At 36.9% G+C, this 27,509-nt stretch overlaps 1 long non-coding RNA gene across 9 annotated transcripts in view; it reads left to right on the top strand.

Moving 5' to 3' along the window:
• Window positions 1-27,509, top strand: part of LOC140641541 (uncharacterized) — a 218,957-nt gene that overhangs the window by 149,733 nt on the left and 41,715 nt on the right. For 3 of the 9 annotated variants that reach the window (XR_012038082.1, XR_012038079.1, XR_012038078.1), the window contains 2 exons: window positions 5,435-5,488; window positions 23,750-23,829. This is a non-coding gene — a long non-coding RNA (uncharacterized lncRNA). Of the gene's footprint in view, window positions 1-5,434; window positions 5,489-6,876; window positions 7,718-11,130; window positions 11,297-13,038; window positions 14,426-23,749; window positions 23,830-27,509 lie in introns of those variants that run through there. The other 6 variants (XR_012038084.1, XR_012038080.1, XR_012038077.1 and 3 more) reach the window with 3 other exon arrangements.

The following is a 27,509-nucleotide window of genomic DNA, read 5'->3' on the forward strand; positions in this document are numbered from 1 at the left end:
TTGGATATAATGGATTTGGTGGTGATGGTGGCAATGATGGTGGTGGTCCTAGTTAAAGCAATAGAGGAAGCTATTGTGATGGTGGACCAGGGTATGGACACCCAGGAGGCAGACATGGTGTTGGTGGTGGTGGAGGATATTATGATTACAATGAAGGAGGAATTTTGGAGGTAACAAAGGTGGTGGTGGGAACTATAATGGTTTTGGGAATTAGAGTGGACAACAGCAATCAAATTATGGATCCATGAAGCAGGCCAGTTTGGGTAGAAGAGGCTCAGGCAGTCCCTAGGTATTAGTTATGGATCTGGTCGTAGAAGTGGTGGATATGGTAGCAGAAATTTCTAAAAAAAACCCTCAGAAGCAAAGGGCTATAGAACTTAGCAGGAAAAAGAGTGAGGAGTTGTCAGGAAAGCTACAGGTTACTTTTGAGACAGTTGTCCCAAATATATTGGAGAAACTTTAGAAATCTGCCATGATCCTTTCTGAGGAAAGTTACAGCTTAAATAGGCAACCTTCTTGCTCAGGACTGTCGTAGCCATAGCTTGCAAAATGGGCAGCTATTGATTAAAGCAGTGTAGTATCAATTAGATGTACATTCTTGAGGTCCTTTGTCTCTTGTCTCTTTTTCTTTTTCTTTTCATTAGGTCCAGTATATTGCCCTGTAAATTGTGGTAGTGGTACCAGGAATCAAAAAAAAAAAATAAAATAAGGAATTTTTAACTTTTCAAGATATAAAAATAAAATACAATTTTATAGAAAGGATATTTGGCATAATAAGAAGTCTTGGTACTTAAAGAAATGCTTGTCATCTTAAATAATTGAAACGTGTAAAAGAGTCTATTGATTATAGAGCTCAGAAACAGAACTACTGAAGTGAGTACAGTTTACTCCCAGAATAAACAAGAATAAAACAAACAAACAGGAACACCTTGCCATTGACTTGAAGATTCTTAAAATAGAATTGACTGGCTCAGAATAAATTTCCTATAATGGAAATATCAGGATAAACAATCATTCCATGGGGTATATTTTATGCATTTTGTGTGTGGTCTTGAAGGAGGAAATATTAATACAGTAGATGAAAGTTCACCTAGATAAACTCAAAGATTATTTACTTTTTTGATTCTGTGAATCTAACTTATTTTGGTGCTCTAGTTCAATTCTTGACCACTTAAAAATCCTCACCTTGCTTTGCTAGCAGCCTAGGCAGTTCTTTTGCCTACGGCTTAAGATCTGAATGAACTGGATGTTGTTCCTTTTTTTTTTAATGCAAAATATGTTTTTGATTTGTAAATGAACTCAGAGGCACAGCAATGGACATAGAAATTATTATTTTTTAAATAAAATAAAAATAGAGCTGACAGCAAAAGAACTTTCACAGCAGTTATTATTATGTGTTATTATTAGCAGCAGCATGTGGTGACATTTTAGGCTCCAAATCCACAGAAATATATCCTAGATCATGTATATTCCAGATGCTAGGGGGAAAAAAAAAAACAGAAATGCTGCTGTCTGGCTTCACATGAGAGAATTTTTAAAAAATGAAGTAAGAGCTCTGATAGTTTTGTACTAGGTGGTAGAGGCTGATTTATCTCTATCCCCAGGGGCTGAAAGTTTAACCCTGGGACCTTTCTACAAATGTAGATACCTGCCACCAAGAACACCACTCAGAATATGCTGAGGAATGTATTTGACTCTTTAAGCTCTATGAAATCTGTCATATCATTAGTGACTTAATGGAAGAATATATCATAGTTATGGATTTACTCAGCATGGACCCCCTAAAACACAGCTTTAAGTACAATAAAAACTTAATGTGGTGTGGCCTCATCCCCAACCAGATGAGGCTCCTCTATTCCTAAAAATAATATTCTAGAATTTCTTGACAAAATTTTCTGCTTTTCGTACTTAAATTTCCCTTAGCAGAAATTGGACATTGACATTCTATATGTGAAATCAAGGTGGTGTAGTATAGTCACTAGAAATGTGGATTTAGAATCAAATTCTGCTGCATTTTGAGTCTATATAATTTTTATTCCCCCTAGTTGAGTGATTTGGGAAGTTTCTTTATCTCTTTAAAGTATGCTTTCTTCATCTGAAAAATGTATAGTGGTAGCCCCTACCTCATAGAGGTGTTGTAAGGATTTAATAATGTAATGTCAAATCAAGCACTTAGATATATGTCTGGCAATGTCACATAGCAGGCAAATCAAACAAACAAAATGTACACTACACTGGACACTAAATCATCGGAGGAGCTCATGCTGTGGGTCAGATACATCTACCTGATATCGAACTCTAGTTTCAACTGTAATTTTGTTACTAAGGCATGTTCTTAGCATAATAGCTGACCCAGAGCACATCAGCATATCATCTATTTATGTTTATTTTAAAAAATGTTAAACCAATTAGTGCTATCCAAGATGGATTATGACATCTTTAAAAGAAATTGAAAAAAAGGAAATTAGTTATATCAGATGAAAATTTTGTTTGTCACAGAAATTCCCCAAACAGTGACTTAAACAATTAGTATCTTTACTTTTTGTCACAGAATGAAGATTTGAATGTAGGATGTTGAGGGGTAGTAAACTGGCTTAGGATATAATCAGTGCTTAGGATCCTTCTGTTATCCCATCAACCATCCTTAGCATGTAGTTGTGCCCCTTTCTGGTCATAGGTGGCTGCTCTATCTTCTTGGTCAGGTGCCAGGCAAGAAGTAGGGAAGGGCAAAGGAAAAGCTGTGTATACCTTGTCTCGCATCCATGTAAATCCTACAAGACAATTTGCTTTCACCTCTCATTGGCATGAGTGATGAACACGTCAAAGCCATGTCCATCACCCCCTATTTATTTGGTGTCTGAGAACAGACTTTTAGTGAAAACAATGTCACCACTATTAAATTAGATTCTAATTGCTGATATGGATGGTATAAAAGAGGCAAGTGGACATTGGGAAGGTAATTTGGTAATCTTAGACAAGGTAAGTAAAAATAAATTTGCTGCTAAAATGCCCCCTTTCACACACATTGTCACGTTTAATCCTCAAAACAAATCTAAACAAAACAAATCTTCTAGAAGCTATAACTTATAGCCTTATTTTCAAATATGATCATGAACTTTAGTATGTTCCAACACTGGGAATAGAATCCACATGTGTTTGGCTTCAAGACCTGTGATCTTTGCACTGCACCACACTGTCTCCCTTGCAATGCTATCGCTGATCTGGTGGCTGATCATTAAATCCCTAGGCTTGGTCCTCATCATTTTAGACTTCTTAGATTTGGTAGATAAATGGTTAACTGTAGTTCTGTTGCTGAATTTAAATAAAGCTACGTGTACATCATAAAAGGTGATTATGTCATGGGGCAGGATTATCCAGTGAACAAAGCAGTTACCTCAGATGTGGGAAGCCTAGGGTCTTACACTTTGTTCTATCTTGGTGACAATGCCAGTTAACATCTCTAGTCCTGAAATGTCCTCATTTGTGAAACGGAAAAGGTGATCTGACTCTCATATTTGACCCCATTCTTGGAAGGATAAGATTAGACAATAAATGTGAAAGTACTTTTTGGAAGTGTAAGTGCTTGCTATACAAATACAAGGAATTATTATTATCGATCTAGTAGCCCAAAGTGGCAATCTACTTGATACTCTATCAGAGACTTAATTGAGCAGTTTCAGTGCAACCATTGAAGCTGACAGCAGCTGAAGACTGATTCTACAATTTGACAAAGTGCAGGATCCAGATGAATGCATTCTTTCTTCTCTGGCGCATGCCTGTAAGAATGGATTATCAGCAGCCTCTAGAAAAGAACAATATATAAAATTAGTCTCAAAAATGAAATGAAATAATAACTTTGTTGCAGTTGTTACTCATTGAAGATTATTTGTGTAAAGAGTGTTTGGGCATAGTTTTTTCTTTATGTTTCATCTAAATAAAAACATCATTTTATTTATTATGTCAATAATTATTTATTAAACAACTACTGTATCTCAGACACTATACTTGTATCTGAGAACACAGCAGAAATAAGAAAAATACTGTTCCTACCTTTATGGATTTTCTAATCTATCATAGAAGAATAATATTAAACAGTTAATTAAACATGTCATGTTTCATTAGATAACTCAGTGTGTCAAAAATCTTCACAAAATGGTGTAAGAACATGAAAAAAAGAAAAGCACAGTGGAAACACTCTATTGGATGGTATATATGCACATCTGCACACACATACATACATGGGACTTTACACAGTTTTGAGGAGTGTGCCCTAAGAATTCTTAATTTATAAATACATAAAATCAACTTTAGCACATTCAATTTTACCCCTAAGTTCAGGAAAGTATTCATGAAAACTTTGAACAATTCCAAAACGTAATGATTTTATAAAAACCATATTGAATAAACTCAAACAGTTATAATGAAATCATCTCTGTAGTACATTGTATCTCGTTAACATTAGGCAGAATAGTGATATCTACAGATCTGAAAGTCTGATATGTATAAAGGCATATATCAAACTCAGGTTCTGTATGGACAGTAAACATAAAATCAGTCTATCAGAGAGAAACAGGAGCCTTCTAGCCATCTTGAGGTCAGTTCCCTTTGAGTTGAACTCTTGCTTTGTCTGGTAATTATTCTGCAAAATATTGCAGCTCTGAAGGCAAAGTTTCTGAATCATTTTCATAAAATGAAGATGCCTCTCTTATTTGACAACAATAAACATCACTAAAAATTCTCAAATAAATTTTGTTTCCAATTGTTAGTATAGTAACCACATGTAATCTGTCATTTAAATGTCTATTCATATACATATTATGCATGTGTTTTTCTTTCTTTCTTAGCAGAGACCAAAAATTATGTTACTTATTCTATCTTGACATTTTAATATAGAGAAGTTTAATTTCAAGATATTATGCTATAAAATACAGGGAAGCATGGATACGTTAACAAAGAGAAAACCTGATAATGATTCCCAGAGAGGATGGCCTCTGCTCAATGACTAACTTAAAGTCAAGAGTGTGAGTTTCTGACTTAATGTTTAAGGTTTGGTTCTACAAATGGTGTTGAGACCTTCATGCTGACTCCAGATGCTGACCATACTTATTATGAATGAAAACTGTTATGTTATTTATGTATAGTATGTTTGGAATAAAAACAAATGTAATGTTCTGTATGAAAACTCTATTGTATGAAATAATTTTTGATTCATTGTTTATTTAGCTGAAAATTTTATGAAATGGTATGAAACAAGCTTCATAAAACCCATGGCCAAATCTGGCTCACTGATAATCTTTGTAAATTAAGTTTTAAGGAAATACAGCCATGTTAATTTTTAATGGCTTCTTTTATGCTATAACAGCAGTTTTAGTAATTGTGACAAAGATTATCTGTTCCACAAAGCTGAAAATATTTGCTCTTTGTCCCTTTACAGAAAAGTTTCCTTTACTCATGAAATAAGGTACATACCTTGAGCCCAGTGAAACAAGTAAGTCATATCACTGTTTTTGATCTCTAATAGATAAAGCATGTTACCATGGAGTCATACAGTACCATATTTGATGCAGGCCCTACTGTTTATAATTTGTGAGATATGAAGTTACATGATAGCTATGAGTTTCTGTTCCTCCTGGAAAATTGACTAATGGTACCTATCTCACAGAGATGTTTTAAGGCTTATATAAAACCATGAATGCACAGTGCTTGGCATATGCAATAACATAATTCTTCACATTATTATGAGATATAAAGGAAATGAATCTCTTTGGGGTATTGAGTAAATGAGATATGAAATGGAGCTCATATTTAAGGTCGGAATCAGGTGATTGTCTAGGTGGGTCATCAAAATTTAGCATGGGTGGAGAGAAATAGAGCTGCAGGACCACTGAAATTATGATTTGGCCTCAGATTCTTAGATAAGGGCTGACCTTGGCCTACAGATCTTTTTCACCTAATCTATGTATTTATACTTTCTTCAGTTCAATTAATAAGTGGAGAAGCATCTTTTTTTTTTCTATTTCATTATCAAATTAGAAGTGGAAAAATCTATAATTTCTTGATAAAGTAGAAGCATATATATTCTTTTTAAAAGCTGCATCACAAATGATCAGTGTTTGGAGTAGTGGGTGTATGAGGAATATTCACTCTTCTTGGGGTACATAATCAATCTGATAGTGTTTGCTCTATTACCAACAAGTATAAAAACATTCAAAATTGATTTAGCTGTGGTCTCAGTATTCACTTTAAAAAATGGATAAATAAGAGCAAAGTCCAGCTTATGGTATCTAAATATTACTTCCCTCCCCCCACTTATATGTCCATGTTGCATGGTGGGTTTGGCCACTTTTATACACAACAATTCCTATTTTTCTCAAATAAAAGAAAGCTGCAGGTTTCCCTGAGATGTTCCCTCATTTAAATAATCTTGGAGAGGTTTCTTCATGGTAAACCAGGACTTCTAGAATAAGCAGTGATAGTTATCAATTTTCTTCCTTATCCAGTTATAGTATTAAAGTTATAGAGGATATCTATATAATTACACTGTCTGTGATACCAAAAATATGTCTTTAGATGATGATTAATTCCATGACTTGCTCTTTGGACATCACCATTTGACACTGAAATCAATAGCATAGCAATCCTTATGAGTCATGCTAAGTTTCCATTGGCTGGTTCTGTAACAGGGAAACATTTGTTTTGTAATAATATTGCCAAAAATAGGTTAACAACCATTGGTTACTTCATAGTATTTATTATATATTATTAATTTATATAACCTCTGACAAATGTATATTTGAAGAGATTAAGATGAATATGGATGCTGATTTTTTGTTGTTGTTGTTCACAGTTTGTTTTCACTATCTCTTATTTTTCTAGACTCAAGGACACCTAGAACATTCTCATAACCTCTTAATGATCCTGAGTACCAGATGCCTATTGCTAATCAACATGATCACTGTTGCCTTTGCCATTTATAAATAGGGAGTTTGATGAATATGCAGGGCCATTTGCACTGAGCTTTGAATCTGCTTCAGTCTTTACATGATGTAAAGAAGCATCTGCTTGCCTTAGTCACCCAAACAAATTCCAAAAATGAAAGGTGAAAATATCCTAAAGCTGTTGGATTTCACTTTTTAAAAATTTGCCACTGTTGCCTTTCAAGGAGATTTAATAACAATTGCTTGTGAGGGAACTTATAGGAGAAAACCAAAGACAATGATAAAAAAATTATATAAAGATATTTGTTCATCTGAAAATAACTTTTTTTTTTTTTTATTCCAAAGAAAAGCAAATGATTTCTTGTACCTGGTTTATGCATAGCTATTTACTTAACTAACTTCTCGAGGAAAATTTCTGCATCCTTAATTGTATAGGCCATAATGTCTTTTAACTGGGATGATTAAAACAAAGAATACCCCAGACTGGTTTTTTTTTCATACATATATATTCTAACCCTCTCTTTCAAATAAATAGCCAACTCTCTTGTTTTGCATCTCTCTCTCTCTCCTACCCGACATTGTCTTCTCCCTTCCCCCCTCCCTTTCTTCCTTTCTTCTCCAAAGCAGTTCTTCAAACTATATATTGTTTTTTTATGAGCAATATGAAGACACATACTTAAAAGAGGGCTGATGTGCTGAACCTCAATCATTGCCTTTAAATACTGCCAGAACTATTGTAAGAGGGATGAAACTTGGGAAATACAAACTGTACTGAATAAAACTAGGTTACTATAAGAAAAATTCTGACTTGATATGCAATTGATTCTTCTATGTCAGTAGTAATTAATTTTAGAATAAATTGTTTTAGTGATAAATTGAGCTTTCAGTGATTGGAAATGTTATAGCATAAATGCACGATCGCTTAGAAGGCATTTTGTTGAAATTAAGAATATATCTGAGTGTCTTTTGGGGTCCCTTTCAGCTTTGAGGTTTTATGATAACTATAGTATATATTCTCATGCACACATGCACTTACAAATGGAATGTGTATGTGAAGTAGGGTGACTATGGATACCCATGATTTACTCAGTTTTGTGAAATGTTCTGATGTTGGACTATTTAATGATTACCTTCTTAGAACCAAATGATGAGGCTTACTTTGCACCAATCTCCACTGGAAAAAAAAAGTCACTGCTATTCTGAGTTTATTTTATTTTATTTTTATTTTTTGGAAAGAAGTTAATTACAAGAAGAAGAAACAAAGAGAAGTGGCTGTAGGGGCAAATATCTCCATCTTTCATTATTGCTTGGAGAATTGAGTCTAGATTCTGAAGTTTCAATAAGACTTGAATAGTTCTCAGTGTAGTGTCAAGCTACCCCTGGAAGACATATAGAAATATAATTTACAGTATAAATGCATGTAAAAGGGATGTCTATCTGAAGATGGGAATATAGATCAAATTATCTTCCCTGAGGAAATAATGTCTAAACTGGTATTTAAGTGATTTAAAGTTGGTATGTACCAAGGGGATTTTAGGAGGAAAGGATAATCATGAATAAATGGAGGCTATAGTCCCCTCGACTCCCACCATGGGTAAAGTAATAATATGTAAGACTGGAAAAATAAACGAGTCAGATAGTAAGTAGTTAGAATATGTAAACTATGTTAAAGGGTTTGGGAAGAAAGAAATAGGGAGCCTTTTAGTATTTCAAGTAGAGCAGTGAAATAATCAGATAGAAATTATGAAAGCTTTTTAAGGTTGATTTTTAGAGACTGGATTAGAATAGGATGAAACTGGAAATAGGAAGATCACTTAGAAAGTTGTGTTAGGGGGATCCCTGGGTGGCGCAGCGGTTTAGCGCCTGCCTTTGGCCCAGGGCGCGATCCTGGAGACCCGGGATCAAATCCCACGTCGGGCTCCCGGTGCATGGAGCCTGTTTCTCCCTCTGCCTGTGTCTCTGCCTCTCTCTCTCTCTGTATGACTATCATAAATAAATTAAAAAAAAAAAAAAGAAAGTTGTGTTAGTAATCTGTGCAGGCAATATAAGACCTCTTTGTCACCTATTTCCAATCATGTTCATTCCAAATTCCTGAACATCAAGCCTAACTTTAGCCACCAGCTGTAAATCAATGAAGATCTGTGCCTTTGGTCATCTTTCTTTTCAGGTAAAAATGAAAAATCAGGTCCTCTGCTTAAAGTTCTATCCTTTGGGAGCATTTCCTTTCTCCATTGTCCTCCTGGGTCAGCCAAGACTGAGACTTTTGTGCTGCTGCTGTGTGGGGTTCTCTCAACTTCACCCATAATGTTTCACCCATAAAACAGAGCCCAAAATATTTCTCTCTTAGTCAACTGGACATAAGGCACTCCCCATGAGCCATAGATGGAGTTTGAGAGGCAGTTTAGCAGAGATATGTGCAATGCAATCTGATTGATTGACTTCTGCAGTTTACTTGTGCCTTCAGGGCTAATTTGATCTCTTACATACCAATTTACTTGATGTTGGAGTGACCTTTTGCATTTACAGTTTGCGGTGACGGAATGTTTAGACAGCACTCTTCCAGCCTCAATCCTTACCCAGCTCTAAAGCCACATCCACATTTTTATGTATTTGTTACAGCAGCGGGTGGCATGTCCACTTCTCAGTGCAGTGTATTGTCTTAGTCATCTAAAGCTGCTTTAACAATACCCATACACAACATGGCTTAAACAATAGGCATTTATTTCTCACAGTTATAGAGGCTAGGCAATCCAATATCATTTTGATTTGCAGATTTAGATCCTGGTAAAGAGACTCTTTCCTGGTTTGCAGACTGCTACATTCTCTGTGTCTTCACCAGGGAGAGAGAGGAAGCTCTAATGTTCTTATTCTTCTTTTAAGACCACTAATCCTATTATGGGAGCTCTACCTTCATGGATCTCATCTGAACCTAATTACCTCCAAAAGACCCTACTTCCTGATAGTATCACATTGGGGGTTAAGGTTTCAATATGAATTTGGGAGAGAGGCACACAAGCATTAGATCCATAACAATATATAACTATTTTAACTATTAGATTTTATCTAAAGGAAATGTGGACCTATTTTACCACTTCAAGCCTGATAGTGAAATACTCAGATTTGCATTTTAAAAGGCAAATGCAAACCTTACTTTTTTGTGGAATAGATTAAAATGGGCAAAACTGGAGAGAGGAATACCTATTAGTGCTTGGGATAGTAATTCAAGTAATAAGTGCAGTTGACGTAAACAGATTAATGGCTGTAAAGAGAAAAATTGTACCAATTATAGAAACGTTCAAGAGGTCAACCCAACAGCACTTTGCTGTAGTTTCTGGCTTAAGAAATTGGGAGCTAGAATTATCTTCTATTGAAATTTGGGTTGCGGGGTGGGATCTGTGTTTTCCCCATAAAGGAAATTTCTATGTTCTTTTCGGCTCACATTGTAGGTTCTTTCAGGGTGTCTGCATGGAGATGGGAAGTATATTGTTAAATATTTAGTTTTGAGAATATAGAGAAAAAATAATTCATCACTCAATTTTTATAATATCCATGTTTGAAACACAGAAATCAGTAACAGGTTTTTAAATTTATTGTATACTGTATTGCTTATATAAGCTTTAACTTGAATTTTATTAAAATAACACTAAAGAAGGAGACTATTTAATATTTATTAGCTTCAGTTTCCTTAATTGTCATCATTTCATAAGTGAAGGAAAACTGAGGCTAATAGATACAGTACAGCCTACCAAAATCTAACAGAATGTAATTGAGACAGAACTTAAACTCATTTCTCCATATTGCCATTTCAAGGTCCTAGCAGAAGTACCTTGTGTTTTAGGACCTCAGGTTCATCATATATCAAAAGGATGTAGGCTATCCCTTCCAGTTCAAGAGCCTATAAATTTATGTCTAGAAAACCATTGTTTCTGTATAGCCTAAACTTCCATAAAACCAAGATAGCAATATTTATAGGCCATTTAGCTTCACCTATAAGCCCAGCCTAGGACAAATTTGATCTTTCTTTCTTTCTTTCTTTCTTTCTTTCTTTCTTTCTTTCTTTCTTTCGTGGGGGAGCAGTTTGAAAGAGAGATGATCAGTTTTTCTTCATTGTCAGTTAAGTATCACACTTTTTTAAAGAAAGTAAAGGCCACTGTAAAATTAGGATAATATCTTCTCATTTTACTTTCCACAGGAAACAGCATTCTGCACTTAAAAATGAGAGTCTGAAAAAGAATGAGAGTCTGAACACTTTTTTGTTTGGTATAATTTATTAGATCTTCAAAGTACTTTCATCCAGAACAATGAATTTGACTTACTAAATATAGAGGATAAACTGATGGTTACCAGAATGGAGATGGGTAGGTGGATGGGCTTAAGAGATTAAGTAGTGCACTTGTGATGAGCACTGGGTATTGTGTGGAAGTGTTGAATTACTATATTGTAAACCTGAAACTAATATTACACTGAATGTTAAAAAAAGTTTTGTAAAAAGTTTTTTTTAAACTTAAAACCTTTCAAGTTTTAAGAAAACTTGAAAAAAGTAAGGAAAATACAAAATAATAAAATTCAAACATTCTCTGGATAGTTTATATAAAGAGTTTGAACTTTTAAAAAAGATCTTATATCTTCCTTGAAAAGGTGAGCATTTATGTATACGTATTATATTTAGAAACACAAATGCCAAGTCTTATTAAGGAATATTTTTTGGCAGTCTAATGATTGTCAACTCCCCTAGGAAATCAAGCCTTATATAATGTGAAGAAATAAATTGAGCTGAAAATCAAGATTCTAAAAACAAAATAACCATCAACATATATGTTTTGGTCTTTTGGTGTCCACTCTCATTCCCAAAAGATGCTTTAGCAGTATCTAATATTCCTAAAATGTAATAATTTTATGCCCAATTTAGGATGAATCTGCTTGCATGATCTTATTTTGAACGGCTTGCTGATTTTGACTGGTCTGTGCTTTGGCTCAGTAGTCAATGGGGGTAGAATGTATATTTAGCTCTATTAAATGAAGGAGCAGATTATCACAACACAGCTTGGTGTTTGCACTAATGGGAATCTTCCCAGTCAAATCAGTGGAAGTGATTTTATAAAATATTTATCTTTTGGAGACAGGGCCTTAAGAAATTTATTGCCTCTTTGTGTAGATATTTTCCTACCAGTCTCAAAGAGGCAGTGTTAAACATAATTCTGGAAATGGACCTGAAATTACTACACTCTTTTTGAAAAATAGACAGTTTATTCCATTTGTTTATTATTTCCAAGTGACCTCAAGTTGAAAATGTAAGCTGAATCTAAATTAGTATTGGATTATTTATGGAATATCAGTCAATAGGTCCAGTAATGTTCTGGACTATTTGTGTTAGATGACGTGGTGGCCAATAGTATCTCTATACAAATCAAACTAAGGTAATTCACTTGAGAAGACTAGAACATTTTGGAAAATTTATTAGAGCATTTGGTGCTCTTTTTAAAATGATTTTATTTATTTATTCATATGAGAGAGACAGACAGACAGACAGACAGGCAGGCAGGCAGGCAGAGGGAGAAGCAAGCTCCATGCAGGGAGCCTGATGTGGGACTGGATCCTGGATCGAGGGTCTCCAGGATCACGCCCTGGGCTGAAGGCAGCGCTAAACCGCTGAGCCACCCGGGCTGCCCATCATTTGGTGCTTTTAAAGAGAAGGTAGAAATGGAATTAAATGAACAAGGTGTTATCATGGGTTCAATTTTATCTCCATAGAGGTGAGGTTACCTAATGTAAAAGACTCACAAACTCCCAACTTAATCTTTACACTTTATAAAAAGAGAACTTAAAATAGGTCTTTATTCTTAGAGATAAGTAAAAAAAAATGTGAGCAGTAATAATAAAGATTTAAAAATCTTCTAAAAAAGAAAACATTCCCAAATGCTGATCTAGTTCTAGTTCTGAGAATATATATATCATATATATGTGTGTGTATATATATATATATATATATATATCATTAAAATAGAACTAAAAATATGAAAGGATAGCTAAAAAAATGAGATGAACTCTATGTGGAATAAAGTATAAAGCATTTAATTTAATGTCTAACTCTTTTAAAAAGGTCCGCAGAGGAATAAACTGAAATAAAACTGAAAATACCAGGAGGACAATAAGAGAATGCAAAACAACTATGCAGAGACTTGGCAGGATAGAAAATGAAGAACTCGTAACTATACACAGTGGACTTCATCATTCGCTGGCCCTCAGATTGCTTTTGACACTCTTGTGGAATACCAAACATAAAGCCAGGCAGAGGTAGCACTTTCAGTGGATACTATCAGAAAAATCCTACAATGGGAAATTCTTCCAGGTGGTTCACAGAAAAAGATTCAATAATTTGATCAGATAAGGAAGTACAGAAATATTTAGTAATAGATTTTTTTTAATGAGAATAGCTCCTAAGCAAACACATGTCCATTGCCTTTACTGGGGCAGAATATCCTAGATAAGTTAAAATCCCTCATAATTTCTAAAAGTGCAGGTAATATGGCAAAAATGAAAACATCTCAAAATCAGTAAATGCCACTTTCTGATAAAAATACACTGTGATAAAGACTAAGACATAATTGAAATACAAAGTCTCATCATCGTAGCTCTTTCCATGAAAATCTGTTTGAATGAGGGAGTAAAACTTTTGAGTAAAATGCAGCTTTTTGCCTAAATTGTGAATTGTCTTTTCAAATATTTCTTCAACAGAACTCAGAGATTGGGTTGAAATCTCAAATTGAAGGGTTTTCTCTTTCATATCACGTGTATGATAAAGTAATGGGCTATAGTAACAAGCTAAATTATAGAAAAGTCATGTAATTTAATGTAATATCTCTGTATTAAAGTGATACTCATGCTGTACTTTTTATATTAGCTCTAGCACGTTGGTGAGAAATGAAATACTTCATGCTATAAAAATATTTGCAACTATTCCTTTGGTTTAAAGTCACTAAAAACATTTATATTCATTGTTCTGACTGGGCATGTATATAATTTTATACTGAAGAACTGTCATAGGATTAATCACAGTTTGAGGAAGATTCAAAATTATTATGTAAAATAAAAGAACTCTGAGTCTAATTATTAGACCAGTATCAGACCCGAATAGAGGTCAAGAAGACTGAAGCCTCTTAGTTTTGGTTGGGAAGAAGGAAAACTTGTGCTGACATTTGGAGGTCAACAACAAGTGTGATCAAAGGAAAGATATATGGAGGTCAGATTCACTGATTAGAGATTAGTCAATCATTACCTTAGAGGAGAGTTTCTGTAGAGGTTTAATAAAATGTTATTTCTTCTACTGTATAACAGGCTCAGCTAATACATAGTTTAATCTCCTCGTACCTATTTCTACCTTTTAAACATGGAGCTATGGGAGTTTAGAGAAATGTTTAAGGTGGAAGATCTATAATGATCACGTTTGGCTACATTCTCTAAAATGATGGGGAAGAAATCTTTGTAAAATGATGGGGAAGAAATATTTGTATTTCATTTGGATTAACAAATAAATGACTTGATTGGAAAGTTATACCACTGGGCTACTGAATCCATTTCACAGTTCTAGTAGTTCTTTTTTTTAAAAAGATTATTTTATCTTATTTTATTCATGATAGAGAGAGAGAGAGGCAGAGACACAGGCAGAGGGAGAAGAAGGCTCCATGCAGGGAGCCCGACATGGGACTCGATCCCTGGACTCCAGGATCGCACCCTGGGCCAAAGGCAGGCACTAAACCACTGAGCCACCCAAGGATCCCCCAGTTCTAGTAGTTTTTGGTGGAGTCTTTGGGTTTTCTATATATGGTATCATGTCATGTGCAAATAATGAAAGTTTTACTTCTTCTTTACTAATTTGGATGCCTTTTATTTCGTTTTGTTGTCTGATTGCTATGGCTAGGACTTCCAATACTATGTTGAATAAAAGTGGTGAGAGTGGACATCTATATCTTGTTCCTGATCTTTGTGTAAGAGCTCTCAGTTTTTCTTCATTGCATATGATGTGCGTTGTGGGTTTTTCATATAAGGCCTTTATTTTGTTGAAGTATGTTTTCCCTAGATCTACTTGGTGAAGTTTTTCATAATGAATGGATGTTGTATTTTGTCAAATGCTTTTTCTGCATATATCAAAATGATCATTTTCCCCTTTCTTTTATTGATGTGATGATCACATTGATTGATTTGCAAATATTGAATCACCCTTGCATCCTGGGAATAAATATCCCTTGACAATGGTACATTTTTTTAAATGTATTGTTGGATTCAGTTTGCTAGTACCTTGTTGAGGATATTTAAATCTATGTTCACCTGAGGTATTGGCTTGTAATTCAGTGTGTGTGTGTGTGGTGTCTATCTGGTTTTGGTGTCGACGTACTACTTGCCTCATAGAATGAATTTGGAAGTTTTCCTTCTTTTATTTTTTGGAATAGTTTGAGAGAATAGATACTCTTTTTTAAATGTTTGATAGAAATCACCTGTGAAGCTGTTTGATCCTGGACTTTTGATTTTTTGAATGCTTTTTGATTTTATTATTATTGGATCAGTTTCATTGCTGGTAATAAGTCTGTTCAAATTTTATATATTTTCCTGCTTCAGTTTTGGTAGGTTATATATTTCTAGGAATTTATCCATTTCTTCTAGGTTGTCCATACTGTAAGCATATAACTTTTCTTTTTTTAAAGATTTTATTTATTTATTTATGAGAGACAGAGAGAGAGAGAGAGAGGCAGAGACATAGGCAGAGGGATAAGCAAGCTCCATGCAGGGAGCCCGATGTGGGACTGGATCCCTGAGCTGAAGGCAGACGCTTAAACCACTGATCCACCCTAGGCATCCCAGCATATTATTTTTCTTAATATTCTCTTACAATTATTTGTATTTATGTGGTGTTGGTTGTTATTTCTCCTCTTTGACCTTGGTTTTACTTAGTTGGGTCCTCTCTCATTGAGTTTTCTTAAAGTTTGTTTTTTACAGTGGTTTTTCAAGACATTCTATTGAGATAAATAGCCTCCATAGAAGTTCAACTAACTGTTTCTACTGTGGACCTAATATAAATGCTTTTAAATTTAAATTTCTATGTGTACATGTTTTTGTGTGTGTTTAAAAATGTTAGGAGGGTTGTTACCTGAAAACTTTAGTTGGGAGTCTCTATGAAAGTATTTAAATAAATTAATTAAATACCTTCTGTATTTGAGCTGAAGTATTCAGCTGTATCATGGCCTAATACTCTTCAGTAGGGAGGAGGGGCGAGATGGCGGAAGAGTAGGGTCCCCAAATCACCTGCCCCCCAAAATTACCTAGAAAACCTTCAAATCATCCTGAAAATCTACGAATTCGGCCTGAGATTTAAAGAGAGAACACCTGGAATGCTCCAGCGAGAAGAGTTTGCGCTTCTACCAAGGTAGGAAGACGGGGAAAAAGAAATAAAGACACAAAAGGCCTCCAAGGGGGAGGGGCCCCGCGAGGAGCCGGGCTGAGGCCGGGGCGAGTGTCCCCAGGTCAGGAGAGCCCCGTCCCGGAGGAGCAGGAGCTGCACCGACCTTCCCGGGCGGAAAGGGGCTCGCAGGGAGTTGGAGGAGCAGGACCGAGGAGGGCGGGGATGCCCTCGGGCTCCCGGGGACACTAACAGCACCTGCGCCCCGGAGAGTGCGCCGAGCTCCCTAAGGGCTGCAGCGCGCACGGCGGGACCCGGAGCAGCTCGGAGGGGCTCGGGCGGCGGCTCCGCGGAGGGGGCTGCGGGGCGGGAGCAGCTCGGGGGGGCTCGGGCGGAGGAAGAGGCTGCGCGGAGGAGGCTGCGGGGCGGGAGCGCGAATCCAACAGCGCAGGCTCCGGAGCACAGGGCCCCGGGACACAGCCCAGGATCCGGCCTCCCTCGGGACAGGCAGAGGCCGGGAGGGCCCAGGACAGCGAGGACGCTCCCGCCCCAGCTGAGCAGATCAGCGGCCCCGCCCTGGAGCCTCCAGGCCCTGCAGACCGAGAGCTCTGGAGTTCCTGCGGGGGCTGAATCCAGGTTTCCAGAGCTGGCCCCGCCACTGGGGCTGTTCCTCCTGGGGCCTCACGGGGTAAACAACCCCCACTGAGCCCTGCACCAGGCAGGGGCACAGCAGCTCCCCCAAGTGCTAACACCTGAGAATCAGCACAACAGGCCCCTCCCCCAGAAGACCAGCTAGACCGACAAGTTCCAGGGGAAGTCAAGGGACTTAAAGTACACAGAATCAGAAGATACTCCCCCGTGGGTTTTTTTTTTTTTTCTGATTGCTTCCCCCACCCTTTTTTTCACCTTTCTTTCTTTTTCTTCTCTTTTTTCCTTTTTTTCTTCCTTTTTTCTATTTCTCTTTTCTTTCCTTCTCTCTCTCTCTTTTTCTCCTTTTCCCAATACAACTTGTTTTTGGCCACTCTGCACTGAGCAGAATGACTAGAAGGAAAACTTCACCTCAAAAGAAAGAATCAGAAACAGTCCTCTCTCCCACAGAGTTACAAAATCTGGATTACAATTCAATGTCAGAAAGCCAATTCAGAAGCACTATTATACAGCTACTGGTGGCTCTAGAAAAAAGCATAAAGGACTCAAGAGACTTCATGACTGCAGAATTTAGATCCAATCAGGCAGAAATTAAAAATCAATTGAATGAGATGCAATCCAAACTAGAAGTCCTAATGACGAGGGTTAACGAGGTGGAAGAACGAGTGAGTGACATAGAAGACAAGTTGATGGCAAAGAGGGAAACTGAGGAAAAAAAGAGACAATTAAAAGTCCATGAAGACAGATTAAAGGAAATAAATGACAGCCTGAGGAAGAAAAACCTACGTTTAATTGGGGTTCCCGAGGGTGCCGAAAGGGACAGAGGGCCAGAATATGTATTTGAACAAATCCTAGCTGAAAATTTTCCTAATCTGGGAAGGGAAACAGGCAGTCCTAACCTCAGATCCAGGAAATAGAGAGATCCCCTCCCTAAAATCAATAAAAACCATTCAACACCTCGACATTTAATAGTGAAGCTTGCAAATTCCAAAGATAAAGAGAAGATCCTTAAAGCAGCAAGAGACAAGAAATCCCTGACTTTTATGGGGAGGAGTATTAGGGTAACAGCAGACCTCTCCACAGAGACCTGGCAGGCCAGAAAGGGCTGGCAGGATATATTCAGGGTCCTAAATGAGAAGAACATGCAACCAAGAATACTTTATCCAGCAAGGCTCTCATTCAAAATGGAAGGAGATATAAAGAGCTTCCAGGACAGGCAGCAACTGAAAGAATATGTGACCTCCAAACCAGCTCTGCAAGAAATTTTAAGGGGGACTCTTAAAATTCCCCTTTAAGAAGAAGTTCGGTGGAACAATCCACAAAAACAAGGACTGAATAGATATCATGATGACACTAAACTCATATCTGTCAATACTAACTCTGAACGTGAACGGGCTTAATGACCCCATCAAAAGGCACAGGGTTTCAGACTGGATAAAAAAGCAGGACCATCTATTTGCTGTCTACAAGAGACTCATTTTAGACAGAAGGACACCTACAGCCTGAAAATAAAAGGTTGGAGAACCACTTACCATTCGAATGGTCCTCAAAGGAAAGCAGGAGTAGCCATCCTTATATCAGATAAACTAAAATTTACCCCGAAGACTGTAGTGAGAGATGAAGAGGGAAACTATCTCATACTTAAAGGATCTATCCAACAAGAGGATTTAACAATCCTCAATATATATGCCCCGAATGTGGGAGCTGCCAAATATTTAAACCAATTAATAACCAAAGTGAAGAAATACTTAGATAATAATACACTTATACTTGGTGACTTCAATCTAGCTCTTTCTATACTCGATAGGTCTTCTAAGCACAACATCTCCAAAGAAACGAGAGCTTTAAATGATACACTGGACCAGATGGATTTCACAGATATCTACAGAACTTTACATCCAAACTCAACTGCACATGGAACTTTCTCCAGAATAGACCACATATTGGGTCACAAATCAGGTCTGAACCGATACCAAAAGATTGGGATCGTCCCCTGCATATTCTCAGACCATAATGCCTTGAAACTAGAACTAAATCACAACAAGAAGTTTGGAAGGACCTCAAATACGTGGAGGTTAAGGACCATCCTGCTAAAAGATGAAAGGGTCAACCAGGAAATTAAGGAAGAATTAAAAAGATTCATGGAAACTAATGAGAATGAAGATACAACCATTCAAAATCTTTGGGATGCAGCAAAAGCAGTCCTGAGGGGGAAATACATCGCAATACAAGCATCCATTCAAAAACTGGAAAGAACTCAAATACAAAAGCTCACCTTACACATAAAGGAGCTAGAGAAAAAACAGCAGATGGACCCTATGCCCAGCAGAAGAAGAGAGTTAATTAAAATTCGAGCAGAACTCAACAAAATTGAGACCAGAAGAACTGTGGAACAGATCAACAGAACCAGGAGTTGGTTCTTTGAAAGAATTAATAAGATAGATAAACCATTAGCCAGCCTTATTAAAAAGAAGAGAGAGAAGACTCAAATTAATAAAATCATGAATGAGAAAGGAGAGATCACTACCAACACCAAGGAAATACAAATGATTTTAAAAACATATTATGAACAGCTATACGCCAATAAATTAGGCAATCTAGAAGAAATGGATGCATTCCTGGAAAGCCACAAACTACCAAAACTGGGACAGGAAGAAATAGAAAACCTGAACAGGCCAATAACCAGGGAGGAAATTGAAGCAGTCATCAAAAAGCTTCCAAGACACAAGAGACCAGGGCCAGATGGCTGCCCAGGGGAATTCTATCAAACGTTTAAAGAAGAAATCATACCTATTCTCCTAAAGCTGTTTGGAAAGATAGAAAGAGATGGAGTACTTCCAAATTCGTTCTATGAGGCCAGCATCACCTTAATTCCAAAACCAGACAAAGACCCCACCAAAAAGGAGAATTACAGACCAATATCCCTGATGAACATGGATGCAAAAATTCTCAACAAGATACTGGCCAATAGGATCCAACAGTACATTATGAAAATTATTCACCATGACCAAGTAGGATTTATCCCTGGGACACAAGGCTGGTTCAACACTCGTAAAACAATCAATGTGATTCATCATATCAGCAAGAGAAAAACCAAGAACCATATGATCCTCTCATTAGATGCAGAGAAAGCATTTGACAGAATACAGCATCCATTCCTGATCAAAACTCTTCAGAGTGTAGGGATAGAGGGAACTTTCCTCGACATCTTAAAAGCCATCTACGAAAAACCCACATCAAGTATCATTCTCAAGGGGGAAGCACTGGGAGCCTTTCCCCTAAGATCAGGAACAAGACAGGGATGTCCACTCTCACCACTGCTGTTCAACATAGTACTGGAAGTCCTAGCCTCAGCAATCAGACAACAAAAAGACATTAAAGGCATTCAAATTGGCAAAGAAGAAGTCAAACTCTCCCTCTTCACCGATGACATGATACTCTACATAGAAAACCCAAAAGCCTCCACCCCAAGATTGCTAGAACTCATACAGCAATTCGGTAGCGTGGCAGGATACAAAATCAATGCCCAGAAATCAGTGGCATTTCTATACACTAACAATGAGGCTGAAGAAAGAGAAATTAAGGAGTCAATCCCATTTACAATTGCACCCAAAAGCATAAGATACCTAGGAATAAACCTAACCAAAGAGGTAAAGGATCTATACCCTAAAAACTATAGAACACTTCTGAAAGAAATGAGGAAGACACAAAGAGATGGAAAAATATTCCATGCTCATGGATTGGCAGAATTAATATTGTGAAAATGTCAATATTACCCAGGGCAATTTACACGCTTAATGCAATCCCTATCAAAATACCATGGACTTTCTTCAGAGAGAACAAATTATTTTAAGATTTGTGTGGAATCAGAGAAGACCCCGAATAGCCAGGGGAATTTTAAAAAAGAAAACCATATCTGGGGGCATCACAATCCCAGATTTCAGGTTGTGCTACAAAGCTGTGGTCATCAAGACAGTGTGGTACTGGCACAAAAACAGACACATAGATCAGTGGAACAGAATAGAGAACCCAGAAGTGGACCCTGAACTTTATGGTCAACTAATATTCGATAAAGGAGGAAAGACTATCCATTGGAAGAAAGACAGTCTCTTCAATAAATGGTGCTGGGAAAATTGGACATCCACATGCAGAAGAATGAAACTAGACCACTCTCTTTCACCATACACAAAGATAAACTCAAAATGGATGAAAGATCTAAATGTGAGACAAGATTCCATTAAAATCCTAGAGGAGAACACAGGCAACACCCTTTTTGAACTTGGCCATGGTAACTTCTTGCAAGATACATCCAGGAAGGCAAAAGAAACAAAAGCAAAAATGAACTATTGGGATTTCATCAAGATAAGAAGCTTTTGCACAGCAAAGGAAACAGTCAACAAAACTCAAAGACAACCTACAGAATGGGAGAAGATATTTGCAAATGACATATCAGATAAAGGGCTAGTTTCCAAGATCTATAAAGAACTTATTAAACTCAACAGCAAAGAAACAAACAATCCAATCATGAAATGGGCAAAAGACATGAACAGAAATCTCACAGAGGAAGACATAGACATGGCCAACATGCACATGAGAAAATGCTCCGCATCACTTGCCATCAGGGAAATACAAATCAAAACCACAATGAGATACCACCTCACACCAGTGAGAATGGGGAAAATTAGCAAGGCAGGAAACCACAAATGTTGGAGAGGATGTGGAGAAAAGGGAACCCTCTTACACTGTTGGTGGGAATGTGAACTGGTGCAGCCACTCTGGAAAACTGTGTGGAGGTTCCTCAAAGAGTTAAAAATAGACCTGCCCTACGACCCAGCAATTGCACTGCTGGGGATTTACCCCAAAGATACAGATGCAATGAAACGCCGGGACACCTGCACCCCAATGTTTCTAGCAGCAATGGCCACAATAGCCAAACTGTGGAAAGAGCCTCGGTGTCCATCGAAAGATGAATGGATAAAGAAGCTGTGGTTTATGTATACAATGGAATATTCCTCAGCTATTAGAAACGACAAATACCCACCATTTGCTTCAAACGTGGATGGACCTGGAGGGTATTATGCTGAGTGAAGTAAGTCAATAGGAGAAGGACAAACAGTATATGGTCTCATTCATTTGGGGAATATAAATAATAGTGAAAGGGAATAGAAGGGAAGGGAGAAGAAATGTGTGGGAAATGTCAGAAAGGGAGACAGAACATAAAGACTCCTAACTCTGGGAAACGAACTAGGGGTGGTGGAAGGGGAGGAGGGTGGGGGGTGGGGGTGAGTGGGTGACGGGCACTGAGGGGGACACTTGACGGGATGAGCACTGGGTGTTATTCTGTTTATTGGTAAATTTGAACACCAATAAAAATTAATTTATTAAAAAAAATACTCTTCAGTAAACAAGCATGGAAAAAAAAAAAAAAAAAGATCTCTTCTAATATCACCTCTTCCAAAGGCTGTGAAATACTTGACCTGACAACTAGGTTTGGATTCTTATGCTATGTTCATGGTCTATTCATTATTCTATGGCACTTTCTACTAATCACTTATTATGGTGCAAGGTGAGCACAGTTAACCTTTCTAAAGAACTCTGATCCAATATTGAATTACTTTCATGAAGATTCTTGGAGTACAGGATCAGGCTGGCTCAATGACACAAAACCTGGCATAGTCATTGTAAAAATAGTCACGATTTTTAATCAGATAAATTGATTACGACCAAGTTAGGTAGGCAAAAAAGGCAGTTAGGGTCTGAGGAATATACTACAGATAATAAATTTTTGTCTGAATTGGGGCTTAGAGCTCAATAAGTTGGTGAAAACAGAGGGCTTGGGAAGGGCATTGAGGAACTTCAATAATAGAAAGCAGAACCTACCAAACAGGTTATTAAGATTGGGTTCAAACATAAGGGAAGAAGGTAGAAATTCAGTTACCAGAAATTAAGTAAAGGTAGAGCTTTAGTCATAGGAACATGGGAGAAAAACATTTTGCCTTCAGATCTAGAACTTCTATTTTCTGTGGGATAATCAGAAAACAATGTTGATTCCAAATCTCCCTTGCATTGAGGTAAAGGTTCTTGAATCCCTCCTGACAAATGGGTTCCACATTCTGGGTAGTGCTTAGCCCAAAGGTAAGAGTCCAGCACTCTAATTCAAGGAAATGAGGGATTTGGGAACTGGGTGTCTGGCAGATTTCGAGAGCTCTGAATGATTATTGGGTAAAATTCTTTTAATTCACAAAGACAAAGTTGTATAATTCCTTTCTGGTATTGTTTTGATAGTTAATAAATTCTATTAAGTTATGGCAAAACTGAAAAATTAATGACAGAAACACTTATATTTTTACTATATCTAGTTTCTGATAGTTTTCCAGATAACCATCCACATGTTAATTGTGCTGCGCCTTTTTTTTTTAAAGATAGAGGTAGAGTTCCTAATTTGAAAAATTATGACAAGAATGGAAATAGGTACACTAGAACTATTATGCATCATATATGTAGTTTTTAAAATTTTTAAAAAGATTTTATTTATTTATTAATGAGATGCACAGAGAGAGAAAGAGAGGCAGAGACACAACACAGGCAGGGAGAGAAGCAGGCTCCATGCAGGGAGCCTGAAGGACTCCATCCCGGGTCTCCAGGATCAGGCCCTGGGCTGAAGGTGGCACTAAACCACTAAGCCACCTGGGCTGCCCTGTATGTAGTTTTTAATAATGATAAAAATCCTAATCAAATCAATATATGACTTGGTTACTATTATTTCTTGAAGGAGCAGAAAATGGAAGACAACCATGGTATTAGGAATTATTTTAAATGCCTCCTGGCTGTGCAATCTGAAAGAAAAAATAAGTAAGTAGATAAATAAAATTTACTTCAGATCTAGTCACAAATCATTTTAACATCAACTTCTTAAATTGATAAGTATATTTATGTACCGAAACTGAAACTTTTTACTGCAGGTACATCCATTGGTGTTTCACAGGTCATTATTTTAACACTATGAAATACTTCTCTTAACAAAAGCATGAAAAAAATCCACACATAAATTAGCCATTTGGAAGCTTATAGCATGCAGATTAATATAAAGGCATCCTGCTTTGACTTACAACCTCTTTGAGCATAATGGATGTAACTCTTCAGCACAATGAAACAGGACACACAAAGACCAACTCTAATTGAGATTAGGCATGATCATTGGCAGACTGGGTAAGAACTAATTCATTCATAAATTTTGAAGCCAACATGATATACATTTATACATTTATACATTATACATTTTAATGTCTTTTAGAAAATAATGTCTATTTTTAATTATATCCAACTGCAATTGCCTTCTGACATGGAAAGGTTGAGTAGGCATTTGGATATATAAATCTAGAGTTTATTTTTTTTAAAGATTTTATTTACTTATTGATCAGAGACACACACACACAGAGGCAGAGACACAAGCAGGCTCCACTCAGGGAGCCTGGGACTCCAGGACCATGCCGTGGGCCAAAGGCAGGTGCTAAACTGCTGAGCCACCCAGGGATCCCTAAATCTAGAATTTAAAGAAGAGGGCTAGAATACAAGTAAATGTGAGGGTTATCAGGATTTAGAGAATATTTAAAGACCTTGGATGGGTTGGAATCTTCTGTGAAATTAAAATAATGTAAATAAAAGTTAGAAGATATTAGAAAATGAAATCCTGAGACATTCAATTAATTTAGAATTTAGGAAAGTACAAAGTAACCAGCAAAATAACCACAAAAGGGAAATTCAAGGAGGTAAGATGGCAATCAACTGAGAAAAACTGTCCCCAAATCAAGAAAAAAATAAAGTTTAATAAATACCCCCAATAAATGTGAAGATTAAAAGTTGATATTTTGAGGAGTGATTTTGGTTGGAGTGGTAATAAATTCTAATTGAAGTGGGTTCAAAACGGGGTGGACAAGAGGACATGAGGAGACATGGAGTGGGACAACTATATTCAAACGCATAACTACAAAGAATAGAGAGGTGGGGTAGATTTGTGGGGTCATGAAAAGCTGTATTTCTTAGAGAAGAGATTGCTTACAGTATGTTTGTCATTCAAAGCCTTTTTATATATGAACCAAATACGTTGAACTAAATTAAGACTAAGAAAAGTGTTCAGCCAGGAATATTATGTGTGTTCCTTTCTTTGAAGTAAAAAAAAAAAAAAAAAAATGATGATGACTTGATCTCCCTAGGAAAAGAAAACACTACAATCCTTGTAGGTTGCTGTTTAATTGTGAATGTTTTCAAAGGAAGTTTTATTACTGCAGCAAAAGTGATGATTTGGGAGTTAGGCAGATCCCAGTCAAATCTATATGCTATTTTGATGTATGTTGTAATTTTAGTTTAGATGTTTGAATTATTTCTATACAATGCTGATTACAACTGTAGACATAGAATCAGTTTGCAACCTGTGAGGTGGTGGTAATTGATGGGTGTTTCCTTTCATGGTTGATGTTTAGGCTTGATGAAATACCATTTTAATAAGTTTTAAGCTTTAAAACTGTTCATTTTTAAAAAAATCCAAGTGCCTGATAAACACTCAGCAAATTTTAATTATTATTGTGATAAGAGCTATCACTTTCAACCATGCAGATGAACTCACACTAGCCAAGATACTTTTAGAAGCTGCTTGCTGTCACAGAACCTGTAATCTGTGAACCAATGAACTTACTTGGAATTTGCTTCTTGGTAAGTCAAAAATAGAAGCACCAGGTGGAGTTGTCACTAAAAGCAAACTTTATTTGTAGCAAATAGGAGATCATGGGAGATAACTTTCAAAACCATGACTACTCGAGCAAGAGTGATGGGTTCCTTTTATATAGGGTTAGGATGAATGTTTAGATAAACGAGTTTTGTTTTGTTTTAGGTAGAGGCAGGCATAAGGTGGCCCATGCACCTTAAGGAAGCATGCTTGTGCATACACTCACTTATGTTAGTAAGTGAGGCTTGTGCTCCTCCTTGGGTGTAGATTGTAGTATTATAATGAGGTAAAGCTAGCTGTCAGTCCCTCCATCTGTGCAGGCATGAGTCAAGAGTTAAATTCAAACTGGTCTGGTTCATCTACACAAGCCAGAACTCTTTGGGCTGTTGTCATTGAATGAGTTTCCATCACAGATGCTCTGCTGTGCTCCTTGGGTCTTTGTCCTGAGATAAGAGATAACCTGGAAAGAAGACCTTAAGGAAAATTGTGGGACAAAGATCTGTGGGTACAAGCATGTGGGTACAAGTAGGAAAGGTGAGGTCTTGGAGTCGAGAGCTGGGGTCAAACCCAGTCTAAGGATCTTTGAGAAATTTACTATGATAGGGAAATAACCTTAAAGATAATATTTTATGACCGTATTGATATTCAGGGTGTGCAAGAGAGAACAGTTCTCCTTTAGACATTCTATTTTAGGGAAATAGTAGACATTAGTCTGTTTTTAGCCTTCCAGCATAAACATTTACTTCTTGTGTTTGGGGAATTTTTTGCAGTTTGAGTCTTGAGATGGTGGAATTCTGTCTCCACCCATGAAAATTGTTTAAGGTCAGATATCTGTTCTTTTTGGGTGTTTCAAAGAAAAATTGTACCAGACAGGTTAAACAAGCAAGGATGATTTTATTCAAGACTATGAAAGGAGAGAGATTAAACTTAAGTTTCTTGAAGTGAAAGTTGGGGATGTTTTTAAATGCTGGGATGAGCTAGTGGAAAAGTACTGGAGAATGTTACAGGGAAGGTGGGCCAATTAGCAAACATAATTATACCATTTGTGTCTGCTAATTGGCACTTATCTCATCAAAATTAAACTTCTACCTTTCCAGAGACTAAGAGATAGGGGTGCTATCTTCTTTAATGATTACATTTCAAAGGGATGGCTCTCAGGTCCTTGAAAAAGACATTTCTGAGTTGTGGAACTGGCAAGAGGCTGAGAAAAGATTTACGTCTCAAAGGGACAGAGGAATTTACAATTGCAAGTTTTCTAAAGTAAGTGCTCTAAGAAAAAAGATGTCAGGGGACTATAATGAGGAAGAAACCTATCGAAAGTTTTAGTCATGCTGAGGGGGATGTTAAGGCTTCTTGGTCAGAAGACAGATGATTAAGGCTTGGTCAATTGGATGCTCCTCTGGGACCTTTCGGATTTACCAGTTAGTATCCAGAGTGCAGTGCTCACTGGGAATAGTGGAGGTGATGTTGGAGTTTAGATTCCAGCCAACCATTAGAAAATGATGTCTAAAGTGGTATCCCTCCAAACATCATTCCCATAACCAGACTCTCCCTGTGATTGTATTCATAGTTTCTTAGATTATCTTGGTTCCTGTCTGAATTATCATTCTGGTTTACCAGCTTATATTTGATTTACTGAACTCTCCAATATTCGGATAAAAATAGTCTTTCTGCTTAGTTAACTAGAATTTATTTTTTCTTTTGTTTGCAGTGAAGCACAGTGACTGCTCTTTAGTGTTTTTCTGTATAAATTTTGCACATTTTCATGCTGGATGACATTTCTTTTATGCCACTAGGAAGAGTTTTATTT

The sequence above is a fragment of the Canis lupus genome, chromosome 10 (genome assembly GCF_048164855.1).
Source record: "Canis lupus baileyi chromosome 10, mCanLup2.hap1, whole genome shotgun sequence".
NCBI classification, from domain to species: domain Eukaryota; kingdom Metazoa; phylum Chordata; class Mammalia; order Carnivora; family Canidae; genus Canis; species Canis lupus.